At 40.1% G+C, this 13,412-nt stretch overlaps 1 protein-coding gene across 3 annotated transcripts in view; it reads right to left on the reverse strand.

The window, feature by feature from the left end:
• The window catches only part of HIVEP2 (HIVEP zinc finger 2), a 167,079-nt gene that overhangs the window by 98,156 nt on the left and 55,511 nt on the right, over positions 1 to 13,412 (reverse strand). Inside the window, exon 1 of one of the 3 annotated variants that reach the window (XM_075267868.1) lies at positions 3,610 to 3,986. The exons of the other annotated variants lie outside the window; for them this stretch is intronic. The gene's annotated coding sequence lies outside the window, so the exon portion shown is untranslated. Of the gene's footprint in view, positions 1 to 3,609; positions 3,987 to 13,412 lie in introns of those variants that run through there. 3 annotated transcript variants of the gene reach the window in all.

Here is a 13,412-nt window from a genome sequence, read left to right on the forward strand (position 1 = left end):
AAGTGAAAGCTTAGCTCTGATTAGCTGCCATTTCTATACAGTTCTGATAAAGTGTCAGTATGTCCATGCTGTATATTTCCAGTATCCTGAGTGCACGTACACCTACAAAAATATGTATGCAAAGTAATAAGTAGATAGCTTGTATTATACAAGAAGAGGATCATCCAAGGACATTCCTATGGCTAGGTTCACACCTACGCCTGCTCTAAGTTCAGGACTTTTCTCTCCACATTTTTCAGGTGGAAAACCAACGGACCCCATTATAGTCTATGGGGTCCACAGGTTTTCGCGTGTACCTGCTTTATATGCAGAGTTGGTTTATGTTCTTCAGATCCCCAAGCAGACCTCAAGAACGAAAACCCAAACACAGGTGTGAACCTAGGATCAAACACAATATAAGACTGACCTAAAACAGATATGTCTGCTAATCTGAAACATAACTCCTGCTCCATTATTGCTGTATTATCTCATTGTGATATTTCAATATAAGGGAACTGCAGTTTATGAAATTCACAGTGAAGGAAGGTTTACCAGCGAGTAGACATGTCGCACCATAATTATGCAGTCAAGATACCAAAGCAGATTATGGAAGCTATATGTGAACCTTTAATAGACATACAGTTATAATGATAACCCTAAAGCAACACTGACTTTAATGAGTCACTAATATCATAATTAGACGGACATAAGTGCAATAAAGTTAAGTGACTGGAATGCCATAAACTAATGCCGCATATATGTTCTGATCCTAACACTTTAATTCCTGCCTTTCACTTCATTTGCCAAGATTATTACTCTATTAATCACCCCGACAGTACATATGACCTGCTCCATATTTACTTGTAAGTCACATGTGTTCGTGTCATCTCCTGCAAGTGTAGCACTTCCTCTGTAGCAGAAGTTTCATCCACTTAGGGCTGCAATTGTACAGTTGTTTGAGAGGGGTAAAAGTAGGTTCACACTACTGTTATTAATCTCTGTTGATGAATCAGAGCAACGGACAGGAATTGTAGAATGTAGATGGAGCCCCCTCTGTGTGTTCGTTCTCAATGACTCTAATAACAACAACATGATGGAAGCCTTCTTCTTGCATACAGGAATTATTCGGCCATCATGTTGTTTACATTACAGTCAATGGCAACGGAGGGGGATCGGTCTGTGTATGTCAATCTATTGTTGTAAAAGTCCATTGGTCTCATCCTATGCTGGATTAGAGCAATGGATGCTCACAACAGTAGTGTGAGCATCCCTTTACAGAGCTGTCTTTTGACACAGCTAGAACTACAGATGATATTACTTCAGTATCTTTGCTGTTATTACAATGAATGAACAATGTAGTCTCAAAGCATTAAATGACAAAACATAAGTCCATGTATGGAATGAAACTAAGAGGGGGCCACTTAATATTTGTACCAATCTACTACAAGCTGGTCAAGACCCAGTATACAGTCCCAGGATCACCATACCAATCTTTTAGGAAGTAGATTACTACCTGGAGGAGGTTAATGATTTGATCATTTATTAGGTTTTGTTTAGTTTTAGTATATAGTGTACAGTATACCATCATGGCCCAAAAGTTTTTCACAAAGTTTCCTGCTTTAGTGTTTTTCTATTTATTAGTCAGATGTTTCTATGGTTACTGAAGTACAACTATAACGATTTCACAGGTTTTATTCTTGTATTGCCAAATACATCAAGTTTATGCAAAGCCTCAACCGTTACTAAATCTCCATTGCTGTCATCCGCCATGTTTTTTACACTGGGGTAAATGTAGATGAACACAGAAAGGAGGGGGGTCTGTTTGCATCTATCATTTACTGCCCGTTGCCTTCCCTTTTGCCGGAAAAGAAGAATGGACATTAAACAGAAGAACTATGAACCTTACTTTAAAGGTGTCGTCCAGGCTAAGATTTTATTTATTAAATAGGCCGGGAAGGAAAAAAACAAAACAAAAGAAAACCATATTCTCCTGTCCCCGATGCTCCGGGGGGCTCCATGTGCAGTCTGGTCCTGCAACTCCATCTGAGACCAAGAAGATATTCGGGACATCACAAACAGCAAGAAATTCAACCGCAAAAAGGCAGCCGAGCTGCAGGCTGGACCACCTGGGAGTATTTTTTTTTTTTTTTTTGGGGGGGGGGGGGTTTCACCTCCCCCGCTCTAATCAGGAAATATTATTTAGCCTGGACAACCTCTTTAACCTTTTTTATAATCAAGACCCATGACAATGACAACCCATTCTTGTTGAAACTATGTTGGACTTTATCATAACTTCTATGAGTTTGTTTCCCCACTTACTTTTTAAGGATTGACTACAGGTTCTCAATGGGATTAAGATATGGTGAATTTCCTGGCCATGGACCCAAAATGTTTTGTTTACCGAGTTATTTGGTTATCACGTTTGCCTTGGGAGAACTTTCTGGCAAAAGAATTGTTTATCACCAAACTGCTCCTAGATTGTTGGGAGAAGTTGTTCTTGAAGGATGTTTAAGCTGTGAGACGGCCCCACTCCCTTGGATAAACAGCAACCCCACACATGAATGTTCTCAAGATGCTAGACAGTTAGCATGACACAGGATAGTAGCGCTCAACTTTCCTTCTCCAGATAATCGTTCTTACTACTTGTAGTTCAGTATACTATAGAAACATCTGACTTAAAAATACTAAAGCAGCAAACTTTGTGAAAATCAACATTTTTGTAAGCCTCAAAATGTTTGTCCACAAATGTATAGGTTAGTATTTCCACCAATTCTGTGCTTGAAAATAGAATAGCTAGAGCTCTGCTAGGCTGTAGGTGAACTACTGCATTATCTTATGTCAGAGATATATAGATGCAGACCCTAGATATAAAAGTAAAACATGTCCAGTATCAATGTACTTGTACAACTCTGCTACATCTAAATCACAATCCACAGAAGTATGTTCTTGTTAGAGACATGATAGCACAATTGTAGCAAACGTCAAATATAGCCACAATGTTGTCCACACAATAGATGTAACAACTATACTACATTTGTTTCTAGATTGTTTCATATTACTACAGTATGTGCTATAGTGTTAATACTATATTATACTATTACTACTATTCTGAAGGATTTTCACAGTGCCGAACAAGGTATTTCAGTAAAGTCCGTGCTGCACCCTTGAAAAGGTGCAAACTCAATAACTATAGGTAGCTCCTTTTACTGTGACATCTCTCAGGGGCCTTGTGAATCATAGCACAAATCAAAATAGGCTTTCTAGGCAGCGTGCCATGTGTAAGGCATTACACAGAAGTCTAGGCCTCTGTGGTACAGCTAGGCTACAACCATACTGTGCTACTAAATCCTGTCACAGTCATGTAGGAGACTTGACCAGTGATGACTGCACAATGATTTAGCAAAATTCTCTATCACAAATAGCTAATGGTTATATATACATATATATATATATATATATAAATATGTGTATGTGTGAGTATACACATATATACAAACACATATACACGTGGAGTTGGCATATTGTCACATAATATACGAGTAATGTAATGCCGCTACAAGATTCTGAAGATTCTGAAGTACAACATACAATGAAACGGTTAATATCTAGGATGAAAGTAGAGAGACTTACCCAAGGTCATAGAAAAGAGACGCTGAGTCTTCCAGCTACCTACTTCAGATACAGGAAATTTCACTATAATGCTGATTTTATATCCGTCACAGACCAGATAGGAAGGAATCAAAGCCTTTTAACATCTAAGTGGCACAATTTCAGCTCACGGTCTCTCTTGCAATTCTCTCCCCAATGTGTCCACACAACCAGAAGGAAATGAATCGCTACTACCTGCATTTTCTTGCACTGCAATCTTGTGTCTCCAGCCATTCAATAAATGCAATAGACTTGAAATTCTTGTTATTCATTCCCATGAGAGAAAAAAAAAATCTAAACTGGAGCCGTGACTCCCATCAATCATAAGTCACTCACTGATACAGGGTGCAGGAGGAGACCTACTGATGTCAGCGAGTCACTAGAGAAAATACCCACTGATGACGCATATCCAGGCTTAAAAATAGCTACAGGGCCCCCACAGGGATTCTTCAACAGACACATTTAGATCTGCTTACTAGAGACACGCAGCTGTATGGTGGCAGTGCAGTGTTTGAGCTCAACAAACATGAACTACAGCAAATACATCAGCTTTTCGGCTATGTATACACTACTACAATATAGTAATAAACATAATTACCCTGAAATCCTATGACATGTAATGATATCTGCTGCATTTCTAATACAAATTCATTCTCTAGACTTCTGCCATCTACTCAATTAGATGACTTCATACAAATAAATGTTATTTATTGCAAAAGTCACATTGAAAAGCATAAAACATGCAACAATAAAGTAAGGCAAGGCGCACTATAATCTTATAGAAGGGAAAATAAAGCAAATAAGTGCTTTGCAGGCATAATATCCATACCAAATACAGTCAAATGATTGTTACTGAGAAACGCAGATGTCTTATCTGATTATGGGAAGAAATCAAATCAAGAAAAGGAGCTCTTGGGTCCAATGCCATCCATATCTTATCACTAAGGAAAACAGTCCATACATTTATTTACTTATACAGTACGTGAAGGGTCATCATAAGTAAACTTACTGTTATAGAAAGTGAATCTGCATGTACAACATGTACTATGGAAAGATTCTACAAGAATAAGAATTATATCTGTAGACAACTACACTTTTGCAAATAGAAAAAAATTTTTTAAAGATTTTCTCTAACCTTGAAAGTTTGCTAATAGATATTACCATGAATGCAGGAACTTTGTATGGTATGCCATTAGTTAGAAACCCAGCCATTATGTCTTTACTGTACATGGGTTATCTTCTCATGCAGGAAAACAGGGATAGGTAAGTCCCTGACCATAGAAAGTTCCTGATTTCATGGGTGTATCCACTGGCAACCAAGCAATACAAAATAATGTTGCAGAATTTTGCATGATGTCCAAGATGGTTAGGACAAAATATTTAAAATGTTTCTGAAATTTTCATTGCTTACATTTACAAAACTGCCAAGGCCATGTTGTGAAAAGGCTGCGATTTGGCTGTGGCGTAGCCGCCACGGTAAAACGCTATGTTTTACAGTACCTGCAATGTGGATGGAATTCTGGATAATCCCATCCATACATTGCAGAAAAATACTCGTAGCAGAAATGCTGCGATTTCAAGAAACCATTATGTTTTTATAAATTGCAGCATGTCAATTATACCAACAGAAATGCTGGCACATTACGTCTAAGTGTAAGGGTTCGTTCACACGGAGGCGGTGGGGGTGGATTTTGACACAGAGAGTGACGCGGGAGCTGCGTCACTCTCCGGTCAAAACCCGCCTGCCACAACCATCGCGGTCGCGGCTTTCCCCTCCATAGCCGGCTCAAATGAATGAGCCGACACCGGATGGTGCTGCCGCTAGGCGGAAGCTGCGGCTCAGCGCACCACGGCTTCCGCCTGAAGAAAGGTCATGTCTAGAGATGAGCGAGTACTGTTCGGATCAGCCGATCCGAACAGCACGCTTGCATAGAAATGAATGGACGTAGCCGACACGTGGGGGGTTAAGCGGCTGGCCACCGTTGAAACGGAAGTACCAGGTGCATCCATTCATTTCTATGGGGCGTGCTGTTTGGATCGGCTCATCTCTTTTCATGTCGCTTCTTTTTTTCTGCTAGCAGACAAATCTGCTAGCAGAAAAAAAAAAAAGCTAGCAATCTACATAGACCACTATTGTAAAGGGGCAGATTTTGAAGCGAAATCCGCTGTCAAAACCCACCCCTTTGTTCATGTGTGAACTAGCCCTAATAGGGACAGAAAGACCACAGTGAAAAACTCGTTTCACAAAAAACTCAATCTGTTTCTGCCGCGGTCTTTTCCAGAGCGCTTTTTTACTGTGGAAAGGAAAGGAAATATCAACCCAGCCCTGCACAAGGGTAGATTAGGGTCCGCTGAATCAAAATGTTTTCCCCTTGCCTCATTGTTTTTGACAATATGTAAATTAGCTCTAGATCCATGAGGGTGGATCAGATGAGTTTAAGGCTAAGTTCAGAGGGAGTATTTTGGACTGGAATCTGAGGCGGAGGCCACCTTAGGTTCCGGTCCAAAATATGGGGTAGCCATGACTGGATGCCGATGCACTGCGATCCGGATTAGGCCTAGTCAGGAGTGTCTTCAGGCAGATTCGCGAGGCGCAATCTACCTGAAGAATGAGCATGTCCATTCTTTTTTCCGGGAGCCAGAACAAATGGCTCCTGGAAAAAAGACCTGACCGGCTCCTATTGATTTCAACGGGAGCCATCTTTTTGGTCAGGATTTTGAGGCGAATACGGCACTCACATGACATCTGGAGCCTGCCCCTAACATATATGATACTTGCATGTTTTGTAGCGATTGTTTGAGTCATAGTCAAGAGTGGGTACAAAAGGAATGGGGAAAATAAAGAAATCACTAGTAATTTTCCCTTCTGCTAAATCCACTCATGCTGCTTTTCCATGGGACTTTATCTTTAGGCAGGAAAATGGCAGCAGCAACGCAACATGTCCCTTGCAGATGTCCTGTGGGGGAAATCAATTGTGAATTCTTTGCTAGATGAAAAACCACCAGCATGGGGTAGTGTTTGAGAAGAAATTCACTAAGTAATCACTGCATGTTGCATCAATGCAGATTTCATCCCTTGCATTGCACTGTAATAAACCGAAGCATAAATTGACATGCTACAGCTTGAGGCCAATTTGTGTAGTATTTCTTTCACATAAGGCGTGGATGACACTTGGTTAACTCCACATGCAGGAATTTGTTCACACAGAGTTTTTTGGTAAGGATTTTGAGGCCGTTTCCGCCTCAAAATCCTGACCAAAAAGACGGCTAGCACTGAAATCAATGGGAGACACTCAGGAGTTTTTTCCGGGAGCCATTTCTTCCGGCTCCCGGAAAAAAGAAGCGAGATGCTCATTCTTAAGTCTGAGTCGCCTCGCGATTCGACCTGAAGACACTCCCTCCTCCAGACTAGGCCCATCCATTGGGCCTAATCCGGAGCAGAGCGCGCGGCTGGATGCCGGTGCAGTGCATCACCTTTCAGTTACGGCTACCCGGTTTTTGAATCGGAACCTGAGGTGGCCTCCGCTCTGTAATGCTCTGCTAACCGCTTTGCAATGCATTCGGTATTCCGTTCGGGGGGGGGGGGTCCCCAAGCAGATGCCCCGAACAGAATACCAAACGCAGGCCTAACTAAAATATCTAGAAAAACAGGAGGTAATGTTAACTCTGCACTCACATGACATCTGGAGCCCGCCCCTAGCATATATGATACGGCAAAGCTCCCAGGATATACTGTATGCCAATTGCCTCTTTAGGGCTCTACTTGCCCAGTGAGAGTCATGAGAGTGTATACCTTTTTCAGACATACAGACTTGAGTTGCAGACTACGCAATTTCATGAAAGGGATACAATAAATATATATACTGTATAGTATACTGGTTTTCTTTTTCCAATGGGAGTCTAATAGCGAGATTTCCCTCTTTCTGACTAAACAGTGGGATATACTGCAGTCTTTCCTCATATGTCAGGAGATCCTCCCGACATGTACCTCTAATGTAGTCTGAAAATGTGAAGTGAAAAAGGCCAACATAGGAAAGTAAAACATCTATAAAAATAGACATTGAAAATCTGAAATAGAAAAAAAAAAATAGATGAGAAGGAGAGAACAGGAACAGCAAGCTATGCTAGTTTCTCTGCTGCAAGCACGAAATTTCTGGCTCATGGGACTTGTGCAAAGCAGCACCTTGCCTAGGTAACATAACAGAGATATAAACATTACTACTAGTTTTTGCCTTCTTACTCAAGTGACACTATGTACATTAGATATAATATGGGTAATACCTATTGTTAAGTAAAGCAGGGAAAACAAATACAAGCATCCACTTTGAACAAAATGGAGTTAAAGGACATGCACATCTTTGCAACCAATATTTTTATTGTCGAACTGTATCAAAATTGAAAATTAAAACATTTTTTTTCCTAAAACTCCTGAGCAGGCTTATATGAGTATTGCTATGTTGGGGGTATGTATTCGTGGCACTACTGTTCTTAGGGGCCACCTGCTGCCCTGGGCACGTCAGGAATACACACTCCTGAGAGCAGTACATTTTCATACTGGCACTGCACAGAAGTGAGAGATGTGTATAGGAGTTCCTTCCACGGTTATGCTAGCTGGGGAGGGGGTTCTACTGCCTATTATAATACTCTGTTATGGCAGGTTCTACTGGTGTGCAGACATCAAAGAAGACCATGCTTAAGGGGGGCTGCTGTAGTTAGCTATTATAAGGGAGCTATATCTAACTATGTGTGTATTGGGGGGGGGGTGCACTTAATTACAATGCAGAGACTGTGGCTAGCTATTACGGGGGAGCGTGAAGAGTGTCCATAGATATTACCTACGGACCTAGCAAGTATGGGGGAGACTGTGTGTAACATATTATGGGGAAGACTGTGCATAGCTAATTTGGTGGCTTCACCTAGCTTTTATGAGGGGAAATTTTGGCTGTCTAATATGAGGGAGGCAATGCAAAAAAGGATGCATTTTAGATATGTCTAAAAATAAATATATCGCTTTACTGCGTATGCTTAAAAAATGTACATGATATAAATAGAGTCCTCAGTAGTAATACAAAACTGTAATTTCTCATTGTAAAACCTTGCTCCACTGTCTTAGACCTTATTCACACCTCTGTGTTTTGCCTCAGGACCCTTTCACACAACCGATTCCCATGGACGGGACTTGATAGTGTAAAAAAAAAAACTCAGTGTTTGCAAGTCAAAAACACAGGTGTAAATCTGTCCATCTTATTTCTATGTAGTCTCTGGTTTTTGATTTACAAAGATGCAAAACACTGACATGTGAATACATAAACGTACTCCCCATGAAACCACATTTCTGGAGCATCTTCTTTCTGCATAGAGCCTTTCTTCTGTTAGTCCTCATAGAAACTTCTGAATAAATTGACAACTGGATGTTACTAGTCCTCTTAATCTTTATAGAAGTAATTCCATTAAAAAATATATATACATTCTCTGGCCTATTACAATGGCATATGATGTAATTTTATTTTTTTTTTACTTTGAGTTATCCACTCACTAGTCCTCGCTGTACTATGCGACTCCCACACTGACACTCCACCCGACACATCGTCTTATATATAATCCTCATTACTTCTAACAAGTAAATTAAAATAAGGAAAGAGAAACATAACAGTACTATCTGGAGGGATTTCATGCAGTTTTGAAGTTATTTACAACACTATATATTATATATTATACTTATATTCTCTGTTCTCTTTGAAAGGTACCTGATGTAACTTGTAGTGATGGTAATCTGTATTTGTGAATTATCTACACTGTTCAGGTCCTTTGCTGTGTCATGTGACCAGCACTCTGACACAATATGTGTGTTTCTCTATTCATTCCTATGAGACTCACATTAAACCTCCCACAGGAATCAATAAAGAAACTGACTTCCTGTCCAAACATAAGGCTCTCTGACTAGTGGAGAGTAAGAGTCTTGGTCACATGATGCAGCTGAGGACTAGAGCATACCTTCCAACTGTCCCAGATTCAGCGGGACAATCATGGATTCCAGGTGATGTCTCAGTTGGCGGGAGGTATATCCCAGTTTCTGTGCCCTTCAGTAAGATGTCCTCTCCCTGAAGTGACTTCACTTCCATTGGGTTTCTAGGAGCATAGACAGTATTGAATTGCATGGAATTATTTCTTTTCTTATGTGATTCATTATAAAGGGGGGACTATAATGTTGGAGCATTAAGAAATAGAATTTGTACTATAGAGGAAACTAAAAGGGGACTTTATACTGTGGGGGCGACTAGAGGGGGACCTTAAACGGGGGAGAATGGATGGGTATGTTATACTGTGGGGGCAGTTGAAGAGGCACATTAAACTATGGGGGCAACTGGAGGGTGATTATATGCTGTGTGGGCAACTGGTGGGGTCATAATACGTTGGGCACACCAGAAGAGGGACTTTATACCGTGGAGGCAACAGGAGAGGGATTTTATACTGTGGGAGAACTGAAGAGGGACATTATGCCTTGAGCGTGACTGGAGGGGGGCATTATAATTATACCTTGAGCGTAATTGGAGGGAAGCATTATAATGTTGCGGCATACTATGTCAGGGGGGGTTATTCTGTATGGGGGCACAAAAAGAATTAGATTAGAATGGGCGGAGTGAAAGTGGAGTTTGGGGGGTTGCAAATCTGCAACAGTACACAGCATATTCTGTCCCTTTTTCAGTCCTTTGAAGGTTGGGATGAATGATAGAGGGGAGTAGATAACTCACAAGTAAAAAGAGTATCTTCTTTCTACAACTTACATCATGTACCCTTAATAATAATAATAATAATAATAATAATAAATTGTATTTATATAGCGCCAACATATTCCGCAGCACTGTACAAATTGTAGGGTTCAAATACAGACAGATACATAACAAAGAAATAGTCATTTCACACAATGGGACTGAGGGCCCTGCTCGCAAGAGCTTACAATCTATGAGGTAGAGTGGGTGACACAAGAGGTAGCAGGGGCGGCATTGCTTATACAGTGGTCAGACAATTTTGTAATAGAGGTGACTGACATTACACAAACAAAAACTTTATGAGCCGTCACTAGAGGTGTCCTGTAACATGTGGATGGTGCTTGGACAAATAAAGTTAGCCTGAAAAGACATCATATCATGTGGGGTAATGTGGGAGCGGGGAAAGAGGAAGGTTAAATTTTGGGGATTCTAATTATAGTACGGAAGGGTTTACATTAGAAATTGTGATAGGCCTGTCTGAAAAGATGCGTCTTTAGTTTGCGTTTGAAACTGTAGAAATTGGGAGTTAATCTGATTGTCGAGGGTAGAGCATTCCAGAGAAGTGGTGCAACTCGGGAGAAGTCTTGTATACAAGCGTGGGAGGTTCTGATAATAGAGGATGTAAGTGTTTAGGTCATTGAGTGAACGGAGAGCAGAGGTAGAAAGAGATGAGGGAGGAAATGTAGGGAGGTGCAGCATTATGGAGAGCCTTGTGGATGAGGGTGATAACTATATATTTTATTCTATAATGAATACCCTTCAAACAGACCAGAGATTATCTTTTCTTGTGAGTGCTTTGTTAAGAAATTTGTGTATATAACTGTGCAACTGCATGAAATGTCTTGAAATACCTCCAGTTACTGCCGAGTGTCACTCTCTTTATATTAATTTACTTGGTAAGTAATAAGGTCCACCACCACATAAAATAACCACCATTTTTCCTTGAGTTTTTTTTTTTTATTACATAAGAGAATAAAGTCATTTGGAGGGCTTCTCTCTACTGATAAATAAGACAATGACACAGTGATCTTATGAAGAATTACCCCTACTCCTACTACAGTCAATGACAGTACACAGTGATCCTTGCTTCTGTGTTAAGAAGCAGCACAGAGTTCTTAAAACAGATCCAGAGAAACGGCTGCATTGCAGAACCTTTCAGTGTAGTCCTACATCAATAAACCAAATTTATATGTTGCACTATCTCCGCTGTATAATGATTGCACAAGGTTTCAAGATAAAACAAACACATCCATAAATCCAGCTAGTTATGCAGGCAGGAAGGAGCCTGTGCCCATGAGGCCACAGACAAACAGTGTTTTTGCTTTTCTTGTCTAGCTAAAAATACAAGCGCTAATTATTTTTAGCTCCAGGACCAAGAAATACATTCACATTTCTGTCTGTTGCACATGTTCTGTCAGTCTGCTGCGGCACTTGTCAAAGCTGTCCTCAGGCACCCCTACACGTATCAGTCGCATGCTAAGTTGAAGATGTCTGCAGAAGTGGGCTACCAATATTGTGTCTAATAGGATTAAGATGATATTCTAAGAATCAACGTATAAAATAAAGCATTATGTACCTTCTTTCTTAAAGTTATATTCAGGGCAATGCGTTAAAAACTGATCTTCAGTCCATCTGATAGTATTCTTATATCCTGGTGAACGAACGGTGGTTGTCTTATTTATTTATTTTTTTTATATATAACATTAGGTATACTATAACATTACCAGCCTTAATGCTGCTTTAACAATTTTGTTACAGAATATTTCACAAATAAGTACTGCACCTTAAATTAAAAACCTCAATAAAATTCTTAAAAGGAAAAAAAAAAACAGTCTTCTTATGTTAAAGATGTAAGATTCACTTACGGATCTTTTAATGCATAAACAAATTCTCTTTACTATTTGTATATTGGGGTTATATCCACCTTACCTTTTGTCACTTTGGTATCATTTATACAAAGAATTAGCCACATTTTTTCAATTGCACTTTTTGATGTTAGTGGGAAACATTGTACTTATGGGGGTCAGACACATCCTATCCTTCAGTAATGGGCCTCTTAGAGTTTGCACAGAAGGCTAGGCAAAACTGTAAACTCAATTTTGGCTGTCAATTTGACTTTCAGAGCTCCCTGATCGTCCTTACAAAGCTTAAGCAGGGGACGGACTGTCCGAGTCTCGCTGGTGCCTGTATAACCTTGAAATAACACAAAACCTTCTGCAGTCTTGCTCCATGCATAATAAATATATGGGCCTCATTTATCAAGACTGTCTAAAGGAAAACCTATCCATGAAAAAAAAAATAACCAATAAACACTCTCTGGTGATACGAAATTTGTGACTGGTTGCTTTGGGCTTTCCAATACTGGGGTGTTAATAAATGGAGCCTAGAGGAGTAGTATTTTGCTGGCCACTGACTGCAATGTAGTATAGTACCTAATTTGGAAGTCTAATCTACAGTCAGCCTGTAATTCAGGTTTAGCAAAAGATGTAAATGCTTACTTACTCCCAACCACTGTATTACGATAGGTTCACACCTGCATTCGGGTTTCCATTCTTCCAGTATGCTTGGGGCTAAAAAATGGAAACTCAATCCGCTTAAAAAGCAGTTACCCATGGAAGACTATAATGGGGTCTGCATGGTCTACTCTCCACATTTTTCAAGCACAATAGAAGACAGAATCCCTGAACGGGGCAATTGAACGCAGATGTGAATGCATCCTCATGCCATGTTTATAGTGGCATCACAGCTCCAATTTATAACAGAATCTGTAATATTGATGACCCCAAACAGCAACTTTTATAAGGGTCCACTGGGGTTCTATGAAGGTTTTGACAGTAATGTGAACAAAGGCTTGTGCTACTCCAGAAACATTCATAATGCTTTCTAATACATCTAACAAACATATTCGGTCTGTTAAAATGTTTTAAAGCTGCACTACAGAGTTTTGCTTTAAAGGGGTTGTCCCGTCACAAGGATCCTATCTATAATGCTTCTAAATGTGAATGTAAGACTTTT

The sequence above is a fragment of the Leptodactylus fuscus genome, chromosome 3, assembly GCF_031893055.1.
Source record: "Leptodactylus fuscus isolate aLepFus1 chromosome 3, aLepFus1.hap2, whole genome shotgun sequence".
NCBI classification, from domain to species: domain Eukaryota; kingdom Metazoa; phylum Chordata; class Amphibia; order Anura; family Leptodactylidae; genus Leptodactylus; species Leptodactylus fuscus.